The sequence below is a fragment of the Lemur catta genome, chromosome 7 (assembly GCF_020740605.2).
Source record: "Lemur catta isolate mLemCat1 chromosome 7, mLemCat1.pri, whole genome shotgun sequence".
Taxonomy (NCBI): domain Eukaryota; kingdom Metazoa; phylum Chordata; class Mammalia; order Primates; family Lemuridae; genus Lemur; species Lemur catta.
The window spans coordinates 48722124-48738728 of NC_059134.1; the positions used below are offsets into that span (position 1 = coordinate 48722124).

Here is a 16605-nt window from a genome sequence, read left to right on the forward strand (position 1 = left end):
GGTCTGCTGGAGTTCAAACCCCAACTCCATCATTTATTCATTATATAACCGTAGATAAGTAACTCAATCTCTCTGAGTTTCCTCACATGTAAAATAGGGGCAGTAATAGTTACAACCTCATAAAATGTTTTAAGGATTAATAGAAGATAATTCATACAGAGAATTTAGTATATTGTTTGACAAAGTCTTCACTCAATAAACATTACCAATGATTTTTATTATCAAACACCAACTCAATTACAGATGTATTGACAAACTAATGTGAAAATAAAACTGTGAAAAGTCCAGAGTTAACTGATCTTGGTTTTGAAGGTCATTTTAATCATAAATGCAATAGAAAAATTCACAAAGAAAAATATATTTGACTACATAAGAACTTTAAAATACTATGTTTAAAAATAAAAATTTGAAAAACCACAAGTATTACAAAGTTACCATACTTAAACTCTAAAGAGCTATTACAAGTCAATATTAAAATCACCAACATTCCAAACAAGTCACAAAAATTAAAATAAATACAAATTAATTCATTAAATATTCTAAATCAATAGTTAAAGCAATATAAATAAAAATATCCATGGGTACTGATTTAGGATATCAACTTGGTAAAAATTTGGAAAAGAATATGGCAATATTCCAGGTAACAAGAGTTGGGGGAAGATGCCCACTTCAGCATACTCAGGACAAGACTTACATCAGTCTGGAATGCAATTTGGCAATACTTGATAGAAGTCTCAAAAATGTTTGCATCATTTGAATCACTAATTTTTATTCTAGGAATCATAAGAAAGCAAATATACATTTTTATACTTATTTTGTCACAGTATCTTTAATAATAGTTGGCACATTCATTACATGTAATATCATTCAGCCAAGAGAAATAATGTCTTTGAAGCATATTGAATGGTAGTACAATTTCTCACAATAATGGATAAAACATTATGAAAATTATAATAAATAGCTCTACCAGTTTCTGTATTTATATCTACATCTATATCTGTATATGTGTACAGAAGGAAATATAAAAATTTACTGTGATTTAGATAGATATGATTGCAAGCAAATTTTATACTTATGTTGTGTATGTTCAGATTTTCTACAATAATTAGCAGCACTTGTATAAATAGAAAAAAATAAGACATATTGAAATATAGATTGCATTCTATTTATCTCTCCATTTTCTGGAAGATAACACTTTACATGTAATTTAACAACTTGCATTTATGATATTTGCTGTATTTAATCAATTTTGCATGAATTTAATTATAAATTTGACCTTTGGAAAATTAATATTAGACTTTCTCTTCAGTTTGAAAATCTTGAGAGTGGGGAACAAAGCTTAGGTTATGAAATTTCTCTCAGGTAGAGCTGGAAACATCACTCAGGGTTGTACGCTGTTTAATGTTCATTGCCCTTTCACAGGGAACTAAGAGAAATATGAGTCTTGGTGTATGTTATTTTCTGCATGAAAGCTTACTAAAATCCTTGGTGCATTTCAATTGTATGAGTAATAGGCAATAACATTTTATTTTCTTTGCCATACAGTTTGGTGTTTGATTATATTTGGTTTAGCACTTTATGATATACCCTCTTTGTAATTTCTCCTTCTATGGACTCTCAAAGCATTTTATCTTTTTACTCAATTTTGGCAACTTTTATTCCATTTATCAAGTTTTTAGTCCATTAAGCAAATTTTTTTTTGTAGTATATTCTACATCTTCTATCAGACTGTAAACTCCTTGAAGTTAGGAACTATATTGTATTCATTTCTATGCCCGCACCTAACCCAGAATGCCTTGCATATGGAGGTAATATTTTACTACTTAAATGAATGAGTAAATGAGAAATTAACTGTTTGATATATTGCCTTCTAATTGTTTCAGATTATATGTTTTCTCTTCTTGACAAGATTGGAAGCTTCAGCCTAGTGTGTGACACATTTTTGCACCTAATACCTACTAATAAACTGAGAATCATTGCCCACTTAAATTGTTTAATCTGATGTTGTGCAGAGTAAGTTTGGATAAAATTATCTGAACATGGCTTATTAGCACAATTCTTGGTTATACTTAAACTAAGACCAAGGATTTAGTTTAAGATGCTGTTTTTGCTCTTTTTTAAAAATACTAACTTATAACAAGTGGTTGTTAGGCAAAGCCACATCACTTCCCCTTACCACTTTCAGATATTTGCTGAGCACCTACAACATGCCAGGCATCCTTCTAGCTAATGAATAAATATGGCAAAAATCCCTTCCTTCATGGAACTTGCATTCTAGTGAGAGTGGGAAGAGAAGAAATAAAATAAATAAGTGAAATGAGATGTTAGGTGCTGATAAGTTCAATGTTTAAAAATAAAAAAGAGCACAGTGAAAAGAACAGATTCATTGAAAAAGTGTCACTTTAGTATAGACACGAAGGAGGTGAAGGAGTGACCTTGTGGATATTTGGGAAAGAGAATTTCAGGCAGAGACTGGAGCAAAGCATGAGACCCGAGGAGGGCGTGCCCGTGGTTTACATAAAGCACAGGAGCAATGCTGTTAGAAGGTCTGTACTATAAGGGTAAAGTTTAGTTCCTGATTTCATAAAGTTGTGGTGAGCTATGAACTTCATGTAAAGCACTCAGCACAATGCCTTGCACATATCAAATAATGAACAATAAATTTATCATTATTATGGGAATTACATGAGATAGGCTCTTAGAACATTGCTAGAAAAAGTACCACAAATCTCTTTAGTGTGGAAACTAGGGGATTTTTCCACCATTATGTCTTCCACCATAGATCTGGGCCAAATAGCTACTTGTCATGGATTCTTGTTTCTGGTAAATAGCTACTTATTCATGTTTCGAGATAAATGTATTAAAAATGTGGTCCACGGAGCTTCAGTAAATGAGCTGAGGGAGTTTGAGTTGCCCTATCAAAATGCCTGGATATATTTGGCATTGGATTGGTCACCAGGCTTTTCACACAAAGCTATATGCAGGCCTTCTTGCTCAGAACCCAGTGTTCCATGCTCCTGTGGTGAAACTTATTTTCATTCTCATAGACATTAGGTCTTACAGACAACCTCAGTGTGAGCCAAGTTCCCTTAATGGATGTGCTGGAATGAGCTCAGTGTTGAGGAGTCAAGAATGTAATTTGAGCTGTGCCTACAGGAAACAAATTGGTCATTTTGGCCAACATTCCTGAATCTGAAGCAGCCCTTCTCCATCAGAGAAGACTTTGCTGCATGATGCAGTTGAATTCTCAAATTTTCCTGGATGTGGAGTACTAATTGAGATTTGGTATTAGGCCCTTGAATATATTTTTGAATAGGACTATGCCCTCTTAAATGCTCAGTGAATTATTGTGGTAATACTCTAGTATGTATTGTTACATACATGATCCTTAGTGATATTTTCTTTCTTTCTTTTTCTAAGTGGGAAAAAAAAACCCTCTAATTTCTAAGCTTCTTTCATTTAAGCAAAGAAAGGGAACATAAAGCATTCTCAGGATCTCTTAGAATAGTTTGCTTGCCAAAGATTGCTGATATTAATAGTTCATAGACTTTGAAAAGTTTGTTTCCTAAGCAAGCAGCAGAAAATGGAGTAGAAAATCAACCTCTAAAATAATAATTAAGTACCATGGTTAAATCTCTTTCTTCACCAAAACCAAACTAAATAAAATGGAAAAGAAAAATATAACTGAATTTTTTAAAAAATTCTTTATTGATGTACTTGCTATGTAGGCCAGACAGAAACATATACCCAAAATACATTGTTAATACTTGCAGTATTACTAAATGTTAAATGGTGTCAGAAATGGACAGGTGTGAAATTTCATTAGGAAAATTGTTGTAGGTGATAGATAAGAGAAGAATAGAGGTGAGATAGAGGTAGAATAAAAAAAGGAAATAGAATTTTTGCTAAACTGTCCTAGTTTCTGCTTCTTTTCTTCAATATTTTATAATTCTTTCCTTTTTTAAATGAAGTCATTTTGTCTTTTTCAATCTTTTCCTTTAAGAATATCAAATGTATTCAAATTTTAGATGCTAAGTATCCTTATATTTTTGTTTTAACAGCTTTATTGAGGTATAATTGACATACAATTGCACATATTTAAATTGTATAATTTGATAGATTTTGATAAATATCTGCACCTGTAAAACCATCACCACAATCAAGAGAATGAATATATCCATCATTCCCTAAAGTTTCCTTGCGCTCTTTTATAAACCCTCCCTTTTCTCACCCTGTCCAACACTAGTTAACTACTGAAAGCTTTCTGTCATTATAGATTTATTTGCATTTTCTAGCATTTTATATAAGTGGGATTATACAATATGTGCCCTTTTTTGTCTGGCTTATTTCACTTACCCTGTTTATTTGGAGATTCATCCATGCTTTTGCATATATCAATAGTTCATTTCTTTTTATTGCCGAGTAGTATTCATTTTATTAATATAACACAATTTTGTTTATTCCTCTGTTGATGGACATTTGGTTTCTTTCCAGTTTAGGGCTATTACATATAAAGTTGTTATGAAATTTGCGTATCATCTTTGAATGAATATATACTTTCATTTTTCTTGGGTAAATGCCTAGGAGTGGACTTGCTGAGTCATATTTTAGGTATATGTTTAACTTTTTAAGAAACTGCCAAAGGTTTTCAAATAGTTGCACTCTTTTACATTCCCAAAGTGATTATTCCCTTCTACATTTATATTTTTTTATCTCACAGACTGAATATTTTCTTGAGTTTAGTGGGTAGTAAGAATATATCTATGTCTTCTAGGTAGACAACCATCCCTTCCATGAGGATGGCTCTCAAAGTTGTGCCTTATTCCTCCTTCCTATGTGTCTCGTCATCTTCCTCTGGAGCTTCAGCTCTGGAATTCTTACCACTAATTAGCTGATTACTTTAGTAGTATTTTTATGAGACTATACAGATGGGGCAGTGGATAAAAGTGGTCTAACTAAGTGCCCCTGAATTATTTTTCCCCTGAGCAAGCCAGGGTAAACTGCCTTCTTATAAGATCTAGCCTATCATGAATAAAACCTTTCTTTGACTCTCTTCAACTCCTCTGAGGTAGAATGGAACTTCACAAAGATTTCACCAAATACCAAGGAAAACAACAAGGAAAATGAACACAGAGAATAAGAGCAGGTTTTTGATCCTCAATATAGCTAGCATGTTCACAGGGCATGCCCTGCCCCAGAAGAAAAGGGCATACCATTTGACAAGCATCCTGCTCCCACTGGTGGTTAGGAGCAGAGATTCTGAGTCAGACTTCAGCTTACACTCACACTGTGCCATCATTAGTTGAGTGACCTCCAGTAAGGTACTTAATTTCTGTGAGTCTACTTATGTGTAGACTGGGGGCAAAAATAGGAGCTACCAAATAAAATTCTTTCAAGATTAAATAAGGTAAGTAGTTAAGTATTTTACTCCTATTAAAAACTTGATAAATGTTAGATTTGATAAGCATCTTAACCACATAAAGCACAGTATCCACAGTATAAGCCTCAAATACCTGTATGTACCTTGACGCCAACAAACTTTTGAGCCCTACCTGGTCTTATAAATACATTGATCTTATCATCTTTTCTCTGGTTTTCACCTGTCTTCCAGCCTTACCCAGCTTAAACTCTATGAAAATTGATTATAACCATTTCCATTTCATACATCCTCAAATTTCTTGTCCTTCTTTTACTTTGTTTATAACTTTCACAGAATTCACAGTTCAGTAAGGAAATCATATATTAAATAGATAATTGTAAATGTTGAGATGCTCAAGGACTTTAATCTTTGAGCTTATTCTCTTCCTCCATCAATGATCAAGGTTTTAAATACTGTTTAAATGCCGATATCTTCTTCCAGACTCTAGACTTGTATATCCAGCAGCTTACTTGATATCTTCACTCAGATGTCTAAAAGATATCTCCAAGTCAACATATCCAGAATCTTTTAAAATTTTTTAATTTATTATTTTTATTGATATATAATAGATTTATATATTGTCGAGATATACTTGGTAAACTAATACATTCACATATTAAATCAGGGTAATCGAGATACCTATCATCTTACATATTTATCTTTTCTTTATGCTGTTTTTAAAAATGCATTTTACCAAGTTTATCATCCAGTTGTAATTATTTTTTATAAATTTCATTTATTTTATTTTGTCTTTTTATTGCATAATATGATTTTTATTTTCTTAAATTCTCCTTGCTTCAGTTTCTTCACCCAGAAAACTAGTATAATTAGGGTCAAGATCTCATGGTTAGAGCAAACAACACTTTTTCAGCCTCAAAACAATGCCTTGCACTGGTAAATGTCTTACATAAGGGTTACCCATTATTAATTGGTACTATCCGTTTTGTATTTTCCATTCTAAAATAGCTACGAAAAAATCTCAATTTGGGAACTTAGTTTTCTAGCTTCAATTACATTTGACCCTTGAATAACGCAGGTGTGAACTGCGTGGGTGTACTTATACAGGAATTTTTTTTTCAAGACTTCAATGTTTACTATTTCTGTGGTTAAATGTCAATTTAAAATTAAAAATACAGTCATCCCTCGGTATACTTGGGGGATTGGTTTCAGGGCCCTCAGTATACAAAAATGTGAGCATACTCAAGCCCCACAGTCAGCCCTGCACAACTGCCTGTAGGAAAAATCAGCCTTCCTTCGTGCATACCACAAATACTGTATTTTTTATTTTATGTTTTTTAGAGATGAGGCCTATCTCTTTGCCCAGGTTGTACGCAAACTCCTGGACTGAAGTGATCATCCCAGCTAAGCCTCCCAAGTAGCTGAGACTACAGGAATGTACCTACCTCTGGCCCTGGCTGTCAGAACCTAACTTATTTTTCTTACAAAATCTGTTCTCATCATTTTAGCCAATGGTGAGTTCAGCTCTCTAGTTTCTCAAGTCAAATGTTTGGAGTCATCTGTGCCACATCTTTTTTCTTATAGACTCCATTCAACATAGTAGTACAATCTGTTGGGTTTATCTTCAAAATATGCCCAGAACCCAACCACTGCTTTTTTTTTTTTATTTCCATGTTAATAAGTTTTGTCCAAGTTACCATTCCCTTTGAACTTGATAATTGCAACAGTTATTAACTATTCTCCCTGCTCACGGCCTTAACCTTCTGCAGTCAAAATTTTCAAAATAACAGCAGGAGTAATCCTATTAAAACATTAGTCATATCATGTTATTACTCTGAAATTGCATCCCATCTCATAGCAAAAGCCAAAGTGCCCACAATAGCTTATGAGATCCACAATATCTGCTTTCCATATTCCTGCCTTTACCCACCTCTCTACCTTTCTGACCTCATTTTGTACCATCTTCTTCCTCATTCTGTGTCAGCTACGTTGGCCTCCTTCCAATCTTCAAACAAGCTAGCCACAGCCTATTCTTAAGGCTTTCACATAGAATATTCTTTCCCCGGGTATCTGTATAGCTTACCGTCATTTCCTTTAGATCTTTACTCAAGTTACTTTTTCAGTGTGGTTTACCATCATCAACCTATCAAAAATTTTAACCATTCCCAAGACCTTTTATTTCATTTGTTTTATTTTTCTCCTTAACATGTGTCACTATTTAATACATTATATTTTTCTATTTGTCTTTTGTACTATTTCTTCTCTAAAGTGTAAGCACCATGAGGTAGGGATTGTTGTCTGTTTAGTTCATCGTTATGTCCCTGTTGTTTAGAAACAAGCTGATGCATAGTAACACTCAAATAAATATTTGTGGAATAAATGAATGGGTGGAGCAGGGATTATTTCATCACATTGTTTATTAGGTTTATATAATCTTGACTTTTCCAGGGGAATTATAATATGAATATATGTAAAAGTAACAAACCATGACCACGTTCATTTTCCATATGAATGTGGAAATCTCCCAAGGCACAGGTTAAACCCTCTAGAGAAAACTGAATTAGAAAATATCAAATAATTGGCACCAACATTTCCCCATCTCAAAAGCAAAAACAATTATCTGCTTTAGAAGAGTACAAAGAAAATTTAAAAGCCTCACATGGAAACTATTGAGCATAAGGAACAATCAGCAGATATAACAACTGAGAGAATTAAATTTCTAAGAAATTAATCAGAGTTTCAGAAAGAGGGTATAAAATAAGAACTTAAAATGATTGAAGAGACAAGGAAAGAAATAGAAACTATGGTGAAAGAAGGAGACACTCTAAAGCAAATTCTTCCTTTGTCTTACAGGTATCTTGAAGTCCCCTGGGCTCAAATCTTTAGCTGCTTTTGACACTTTGTTCTCAGCCTATACAGCACTGGTCAAATTTTACAGATTCTATCTCCTCAATTATTTCTTGTTTCATTCATTAATTAAATAAATCTTTTTTGAATCACTTATTACGCACCAGGCATTTCATTAGGCACGGAGGATACGATGGTAAAAAGACAGGCATGATACCTGTTTTCACAGAATGTCCCACAAGGAAAGCAGGAAAATACATATATTAAGTAGATGATTGTCAACATGAGAAATTTTGTGAAAAAGTGTGTATTGTACTAAGGGAGTGATTCAGGAATCTGAACCTAGTCTAGGATGTCAAGAAACAATGTTTCTTATATTGCTCCTTGCCTTTATTTCTACCACCATTACACTAATTAAGACCCTTATTATCTCTACCAACCTCTATCATTCTCCCTAATCTCTAACTCTAACCATATTTGTCGTGATTAAACATTTATTGTCATCGTCCAATTACAGTACGGCTATAGCCTTTTCTGCCTAATTTCTCATGGTTCCTCAAACACATCTTATGTTTTCTAACTTTTTTTGCTTTTGCTCATGCTATTTATTCTGGAAAATATGTAATTCTTGTTCTGATCTATTTTCTAAGTGTTTCAGTGGTCAAGATACTTTATGCATCTTAAGGGCAATATATTTTGACTTCATATAAAGATCTTAACGTAAAATAGCTAACATATAGAACATAACTAGCAACCCCCTTCCCTTTTCTTTCTAGTAAGCCATGAAGAATACAATATGATGCTATTATACATTTTTAAACTATATATATTCTTTAAACTGGAGAGGGGTTGCAGTTAATATCAGGAATATTTTCAGTAACACTATCTGCAATTGACATTTGCATTGAAGATTTCAGCAGCTGCTGTTTCTGATTTATGTAGGCGGCAGAATGGAAAGTGGGATGGTTTGTATGTTTTCATTAGTGGATATTATTTTTAAGGAAATAAAAAAGGGGTTTATTATTTATGTATGAGTTGGTTGTATTTATTCAATTTTGCAAAAGATCACCTGTACCTATAGAAGGCGAAGAGTTACAAAGTCAAAAATTTGACAGCTTGTAGGCCATGAATCAACAAGTGTCAGTGACTTACCTTTAGAAATGGTGTTTTTTGAAGCACTCTTGTTACATTGACTTGATTTATCTTTTATAGTGTGAAGATGAGTATGAGGAGTAAAAATACAAGTAAAGAGTAATAATAAATGATTAGTATACACCTATATACTGTCTTCTTTTGTCTCCCAAGAGTATGAAGCTGTTTAATTGAAGTAATATGCTCATTCATTTGTTCATTAATTCAGCAAATAACTATTAAAACATTCAAAAATATTTATTGAGTAAGCACCATGTGCAAAAGACTATATAGCTCTCTGAGGATACAAAAATTAAATAAGGTATGGTACTTTTTTTGAATGGTTCATAGGCATTTAGGGGGAAACATAAGTTCAAAGTAATCACAGATAAAAGTAATATAATAAGAACTAAATCTGAGTTATATACAAAGTGCAATAGGGGACATAGAACCTCTGCCTAGAGGTTATCATGAAAGGTTTCATAGAGAATTCTTAAACCAAGTCTCAAAAAAATGTGTCAAAATGTGTCACATGTAGAATGACAGGGAACAGGAAGTGAGGTGGAGTGGTAAGACTACAGATAGCAGAAATAGCATGTGCAAAGACACAGGTACCTAGAGTATGTCATGGAAACAGAAAATAATTTGATGAAGACCCAAAGGGATGATATAGCAAGGCTAAACTTCATCAAAAATGCCCACTGGATTTGGGAGATAATTGTTATACAGATCAATTCTTGGGTCATAAATGTGATAAACTAATCAATTATTTGAGCTCAAGAGGAATTTAGAAATCGATTATGTAATTCAATACCCACAGATAATAACAACTGGTAGAAATTAAAACTTAAGAATATTGCTTCCCAAACTGGTACCTACCTCTATGAATTATGGAAATAATTTATTTTGTTGTTGAGATAGCAAAAATACTAGACTGCCTAACTGAATTCTAATTCTTAGGAAGTTCCCAGTTTAAATGGCTTAGGGTAGATGAGTAGTATTTGAATGTCTGCATTTGTTGTATGCTTTGGGAAGACATTTAAATTTGAAGAAGTTGAATTGCATTCTCAGTTACTTATTCAACTACTCACCTTTAGGGCCTGTAGCTGTTTCAAAAAACTGTGGACTTGTTCATTTCATTGTCGTTTGTACTCACAAGTCAAAGTTATCGTATGTTCCATGAGACACCCATTATTTACTGGCTACTGGCTTGATATTCTTCTATTTTGCTCACAGACTCAGCTCTATATTCCTTTTCATAGTCATTGCCATATTATTTTATGTCTTCAGTTGTAGCAAAATTTAATTTTAAGAACATGGGCAAATCACAGCATCATGTTAATTCAGAACTATTATGTAAGTTTGGGATCCATTTGCGTTGTTCTTCTCATGAGAGATCTGTAAAATGAAGAGATGCTCTGAGCATACTCTCAGAAAATAAACCCACTATTCAAAAATCCTAAAGAAAATATTTATTTGGCTCAGGAAAGAGACACATAAAAGAGAAACTGAAAATTTTTAAATTTATTAATGATTTTTATAAGAGTTTGGAAACTAATTTTTGTTCTTCACTAATAGCATAGAAAAGGAGAAAAGACTGAAGAAGGAAGTAGACTTTCTTAACAGTGAGGATGATTAAATACAAATAAAAAGAGAATTTTTAAAAATCATTCTCTGCTTCTTCATAATAATAAGCACACCTTGTCTATCTAGACTATTGTGTTTTTTGTCTTTCTGGAATATTAGAGAATGAATAAAAATAAAAGCAATATTTTTATTGTACCCATAGTGTGCCAGAAACTACTCCAAATAATGTATACGTGTTATCTCATTTGCTCCTTATTGTCAACACAATGGCATAGTTTCCATTATTACCCGCATTTATAGAGTTGGCGTAACTTGTCCAAGGTCACAAATAAATGGTGGTGGTTTATCTCACAGCTAAGTTTATGTAATTGATTATTATGTTATGGTGACTTCTGAATAGCATTTTAGTTAGGTGACCTTCCTGAAACTCTTATATGAAACTTTTAACAATAAATCTTATATGTATTTTTGCCACACATGTTTATTAAACACTAAAGCCTCCTGTGCAGGCCAGTTAAATTATCCAGTTTGATTTTGGGTTTAGGGGCATTCCACTTTGACTTGTCTCTATTTGTTTATAATCATGGCCAGGGCAGCGAGTTTCTGTACTGACTATGGTATCCTAGGGGGATATGGTACTAAATAAAGGTCCCTGGGGTAAGAGTGTAGGGTTTTCATGGCTATGCTGGACAGGACACTTGACCTTAGGATCACCAAAGGAAGAGAAATGAAACTGAGACTCCTGCACAAAACCCAAAACTTAAAAGGATTCTCATTAATGAAAGGGTTTCTAAAAAACTTCATTCACCAACCCAGGGAAGCAACAAGGAAGTGTTTCTATTATGAGTGAAAAAGGAAAAAAAATAAATAAATTTGAACCCTATTATATGGGAAGAATAGTTCCAAGACAGAAAATTTATGTGAAACTGCTCCTGAACTAGTGAACTCTCTGGTCAACTAGCAGAATGATGTGCAAAAATATTCTGTAGAAACAGTTGCACAACTGAAGGTCCCTGGAACTCCCACAGGAACTACAATCTTGCTAAAGAAAACTTCAAAATAAAAATGTACAATGAGATGCAGGAACTACCCACCATAAGTGAAATTAGTAGGATTAGACCTCTATGAAAATTAAGGAATAAAATTATTTTATAAAGACTACAATATAAGTACTTTTAAATTAAAAGCATGATAGAGAATGGAATAAAAATCATAAAAGAACAGAACACTATGTAAAAGACTAGGATTTAAATATATATATGTATACACACCCAGAATATCTCATAATTAATATATATTTAAATTAAAAATAAACAATCTGTAGATAAGTAAAAACAATAGATTATAACCTAAGATAAAAATAGAAATTAGAAAATAGTCAATCTACTACTACAATCCTACTACTGGGTATCTACCCAAAGGAAAAGAAGTCATTATATCAAAAAGACACCTGCACTTGAATGTTTATCACAGCACAATTCACAATTGCAAAGATATGGAATCAACCTAAATGTCCAACAATTGATGAGTGGATAAAGAAGCTGTGGTGTGTGACTATATATACATACACGTGCACACACACACACACACACACACCATGGATTACTACACAGCCATAAAAAGGAATGAAATAATGCCTTTTACAGCAACTTGGATGGAACTGGAGAACATTATTTTAAGCAAAGTATCCCAGGAATGGTAAAACAAGCACCACATGTTCTCACTAATAAGTGGGTGCTAAGCAATGGGTGTACACAGTCATATAATGGTGTAAGGGACATTGAAAACTAAGAAGTGGGGAGAGTGGGAGGGGGTTAGGGATAAAATCGTACCTATCAGGTACCACGTACACTGCTCTGGTACACTAAAAGCCCTGGCTTCAGCATTATTCAATTAATCCATACAACAAAAACACTTGAATCCCCTTAATATTTTGAAATAAAAGGAAAAGAAAATATTAATTAGAGCTGAAGATATAACCCTGAAAGCAGCACAGAGAAGGAAGGAGAATAACAATGTGAAATATACAATGCAATAGGATGGACAGATTAAAGTGGTCCAGAAAGAATATAACAGAATTCTAGCAGGAGAGAATGAGAGAGAGAAGAAATATCAGAAAAGTTAATGACTGAGAGGATTTTTTAATGATTAATCAGATTACATAATCATAATGAGTTCTAAACAGAATTATTTTAAAAAGGAAACATAGTGAAACTGCAGTTGAATAAAGACAAAAGTAAATTTTTAAACCAACCATAGAAAGAAAGACATATTTCTTACTATGTAACAATTAGATTGACAGCAGACATTGCATCAAAAAAATCAATGCCAGAAGCCAGTGTGAGATGATACCTTCAAAGTGCTGAGGGAAAATCATTGTCAATCTAGAAATCTCTTTCTATTTATTGCCAAAATCTAAGGTGAATGTAGACAGTTCAGGAAACATATGAAAAGATTATGTTTAACCGTCACAGATTTTTGCAGAAAGACTATTAAAATATGTACATATGTTAGAAGGAAATTTAATCCAAAGAGAAGGGTTAGGATGCTAAAAATAATGATGAGGAAATGAGATGAATTTGAAGGAGTGAGGTGGGGATATTTTAACTGTCTTATGGAGAGTTTATTTCTTTAAAAATTAACCTGAATTAAATATGAAAAATATTACATTTATTAAATCTGGGTAGTAGGTAAATGGGTAAGTGTTATATTAGTTTTTTTACATTTCTGGTGCCTAAATATATTATGATTAAACATTTAAAAGAAAGGATATGTGAGGTATTCAAATGCTGAAGAATTAGTTTTGATGATTTTGAGATTAGAAAAAAAGAGAGGTTTTGCCTATTTGTAATTAGAGTCAGTGGGTTTTATTATTGGGACTGACTCAAAGCATTTTTTTCACTCTTGTCTATAACTGGTTGTCTCTTTGGTGCAGAAAGAGACAAACTTGGCCAGTTTGTGCACATGGACTTTGATAACACATAAATTCATAGTGACTATTTTTCCTATTGTCCACAGAGATAAAACATGCAGAGAGATTTGGCTATTCCTTTGCCTTTTTATATACATTGGCACTCATTATTGTACTTTTTCCAGCTAATACTATTACTGGGTTTATCTCATATAAAAACAAAAAAAAATCCAGTAATTTTCTCCCTGAGCTCCCAGATTATTTTTCTCACATCTGTAACAATGCCATCCTGCATTGAAATTTCTTTCTTTATATATCTGCGTCCCCAACTATATAGGGCTCTTTGAGAGGAGAGATTGTGTTTCCTTCACTTAGAGGTCTCTAATGTTTCACAGGTAGTAAATACTCAATAAAATTTTGTGGAAAAGCATTGCTTGCCTTTTAATCATAGAAGTAATAATGTGAATATGTTCTCATGTAGATGAGTCACATGATACATATATCTAGAGAGCAAAATGTAACAGTTTTTATCTTCCCCTTTCTACCATTCTGTACAGAGGTAACTAACATCGACACCTTGGCATTCCTCTCAATTTATGTTAAATGTTATGTTTATATTCTTTTACTCATAAATTCCATTAGTGTATATTCTACACTTGCTGTTTAATAATTAACTAATATTTGATGTTAGCCAGAAGGCTATCAAATATGCATATCAAATGTGCAAATAAACCAAACAAAAATCTTTGTATGATCATTAATTTTTACATTAACATATTTATGTCTCAATATGTATTTTCTTTGGTCTATATTGAACCCTGAACCTAAATAGCTTTTCGAGCTACCAGATATTAATTTCTAGGGTTTAATTTTTACTCTGATTTTTAAAAAATTTTCTGTGATATATTTAGATGATTTTTAAAAGAAAATAATTCATGTCCTAGGTAGAAATGTATAATACTTAATGGCTGATTGAAACATTGCATTTACCTTGAGAATTCAGAGGAAGCTCACATAGTGTGTGTGTGTTGAGGCATGAACCCAAAGCTGCTTAAAAGGATTAATGTTGCATCTCAAACTCAGCTGCACTGGTAGGCTTCTGTCATATGAGAAGTATTAGAAATGAAATTATAAAGGAAAAGTTCTGTCCAGGTACTTACTACATACAGATGGAAAGTGTCTGAAAAATTTGTTTTACTTAAACAACACAGCTACAAAACTTATTTATCTCAGTGAGCAGAACAGTGGTTAGAGACTATTAGGATTAACTGTAGGCAGCTGCCACTTTCTTTGCAGCAAGCACATCTGCCCACAGATAGCCCAGGGAAGATGACTGTATAAATATGGCAATGACTTCATTCAAATGGCATTACACTCATCTTTCCTACAACTTTTGTAACTTTAAATGTATGGATATTCTTCTATTGATGCTTGCAGCCTTTCCCAGTTTATGAATTTTCCTACTTTGTCATAGACACATTCAACAAATATATTTTAAATATCTACATTTTGCTAAGTATTTGCATAACAAAGAATGGATCCTGACTACAAATGTCCTACTCCACATTGCCTTTTCTACCTCTGACTGCCTATTTAAGAAACATTACTTATTGTTATATTTTAAGTTAAATCTTAGCTGGTAGGCCTGATTTATTTTCTAAAGAATTCTACCTTGAAAAAGTTTACAAAACCTTTTGAACAGGTATGTGAAGAAGGTCATTAAAGGTTCAGAATAAAAGCAAACCCAATAAACAAAATGATCAAACATCAAAGATCTCTCCAAACCTCAGTTTTAGTGATTTAGGAAATCTTAAGTTATGAAGAAAGTACAAGAATTATTTTACAATCTGTCAGTCCCATCAGGGTAAATTAACATTCTTTGATTCCCCCAATGATATCAGTGGTTTGAAAGTGCAGTGTTCAGTATTTTTTGTCTTACTTCTTTGTCGTCTGATTCCATCTTAAAATGTTAAAAACAGAATTTTCTAGTCATTAACTTAGAGAGGATTGTTTCTCCCATTCTTTTATATACTTAAGTCTGTTAATGGAATAGTCTTTTAACTACAACATGACTTGGACAAATTTGTGTACAGAAATAATAAATATCTTTAGCATCATAGCGATATTAGGGTAAGCTATGATCCTGCTGAGTAGCTCTTTGAAAACCAAGCAGGAATTATCATGTATTTATTTGTTGGATTTCTGTGGCACTTTTGCACAGAGCTTGTCTAAGGGTATCAAAAGGAAATTAAAGGATAGTAGTGCTCGTAGGAAGTGAAAACACAGAGGAAAAGAAATAGCTAATGGCAAAGCCAAACCCTGGGTGGCAGCTAGTCATACCAAAAGAGGTAAAAGGAGCTGGACTACCCCGAGGGTGCCACTGTTGGCTTTTCAGAACACTGAATTATTTCTCCTTCGTCTATGTCCCTGGTGAGCAATAGAGATTTCTACTCAATACTCATAAGAATAACCACAATCAGAATCATACACCCCTAGGCAGGAAGGGATCTTAAAAATTATACGCCCAATTCTTTTAATTTACGGATTAGGCAAATTGAGCCCAGGGAGAACAAAGAAACACGTTAGAAGCAAAATCAAAGTCAGAAACCAGATTATTCATTCCTTCAATAAACATACATTAAATGCGTCACATTAAGCACTGTGCTAGACACAGAGGTTACCTTTAGTGAGCAACATGGACATGGGTTCTAACTACCAATGTCCTGTCCTACACTGTCTTGTTCCACCTCCA

At 33.1% G+C, this 16605-nt stretch overlaps 1 protein-coding gene across 5 annotated transcripts in view; it reads left to right on the forward strand.

Annotated features, from left to right (window-relative positions):
• The window catches only part of DLG2 (discs large MAGUK scaffold protein 2), a 1739579-nt gene that overhangs the window by 899330 nt on the left and 823644 nt on the right, over positions 1-16605 (forward strand). The window lies entirely within an intron of this gene.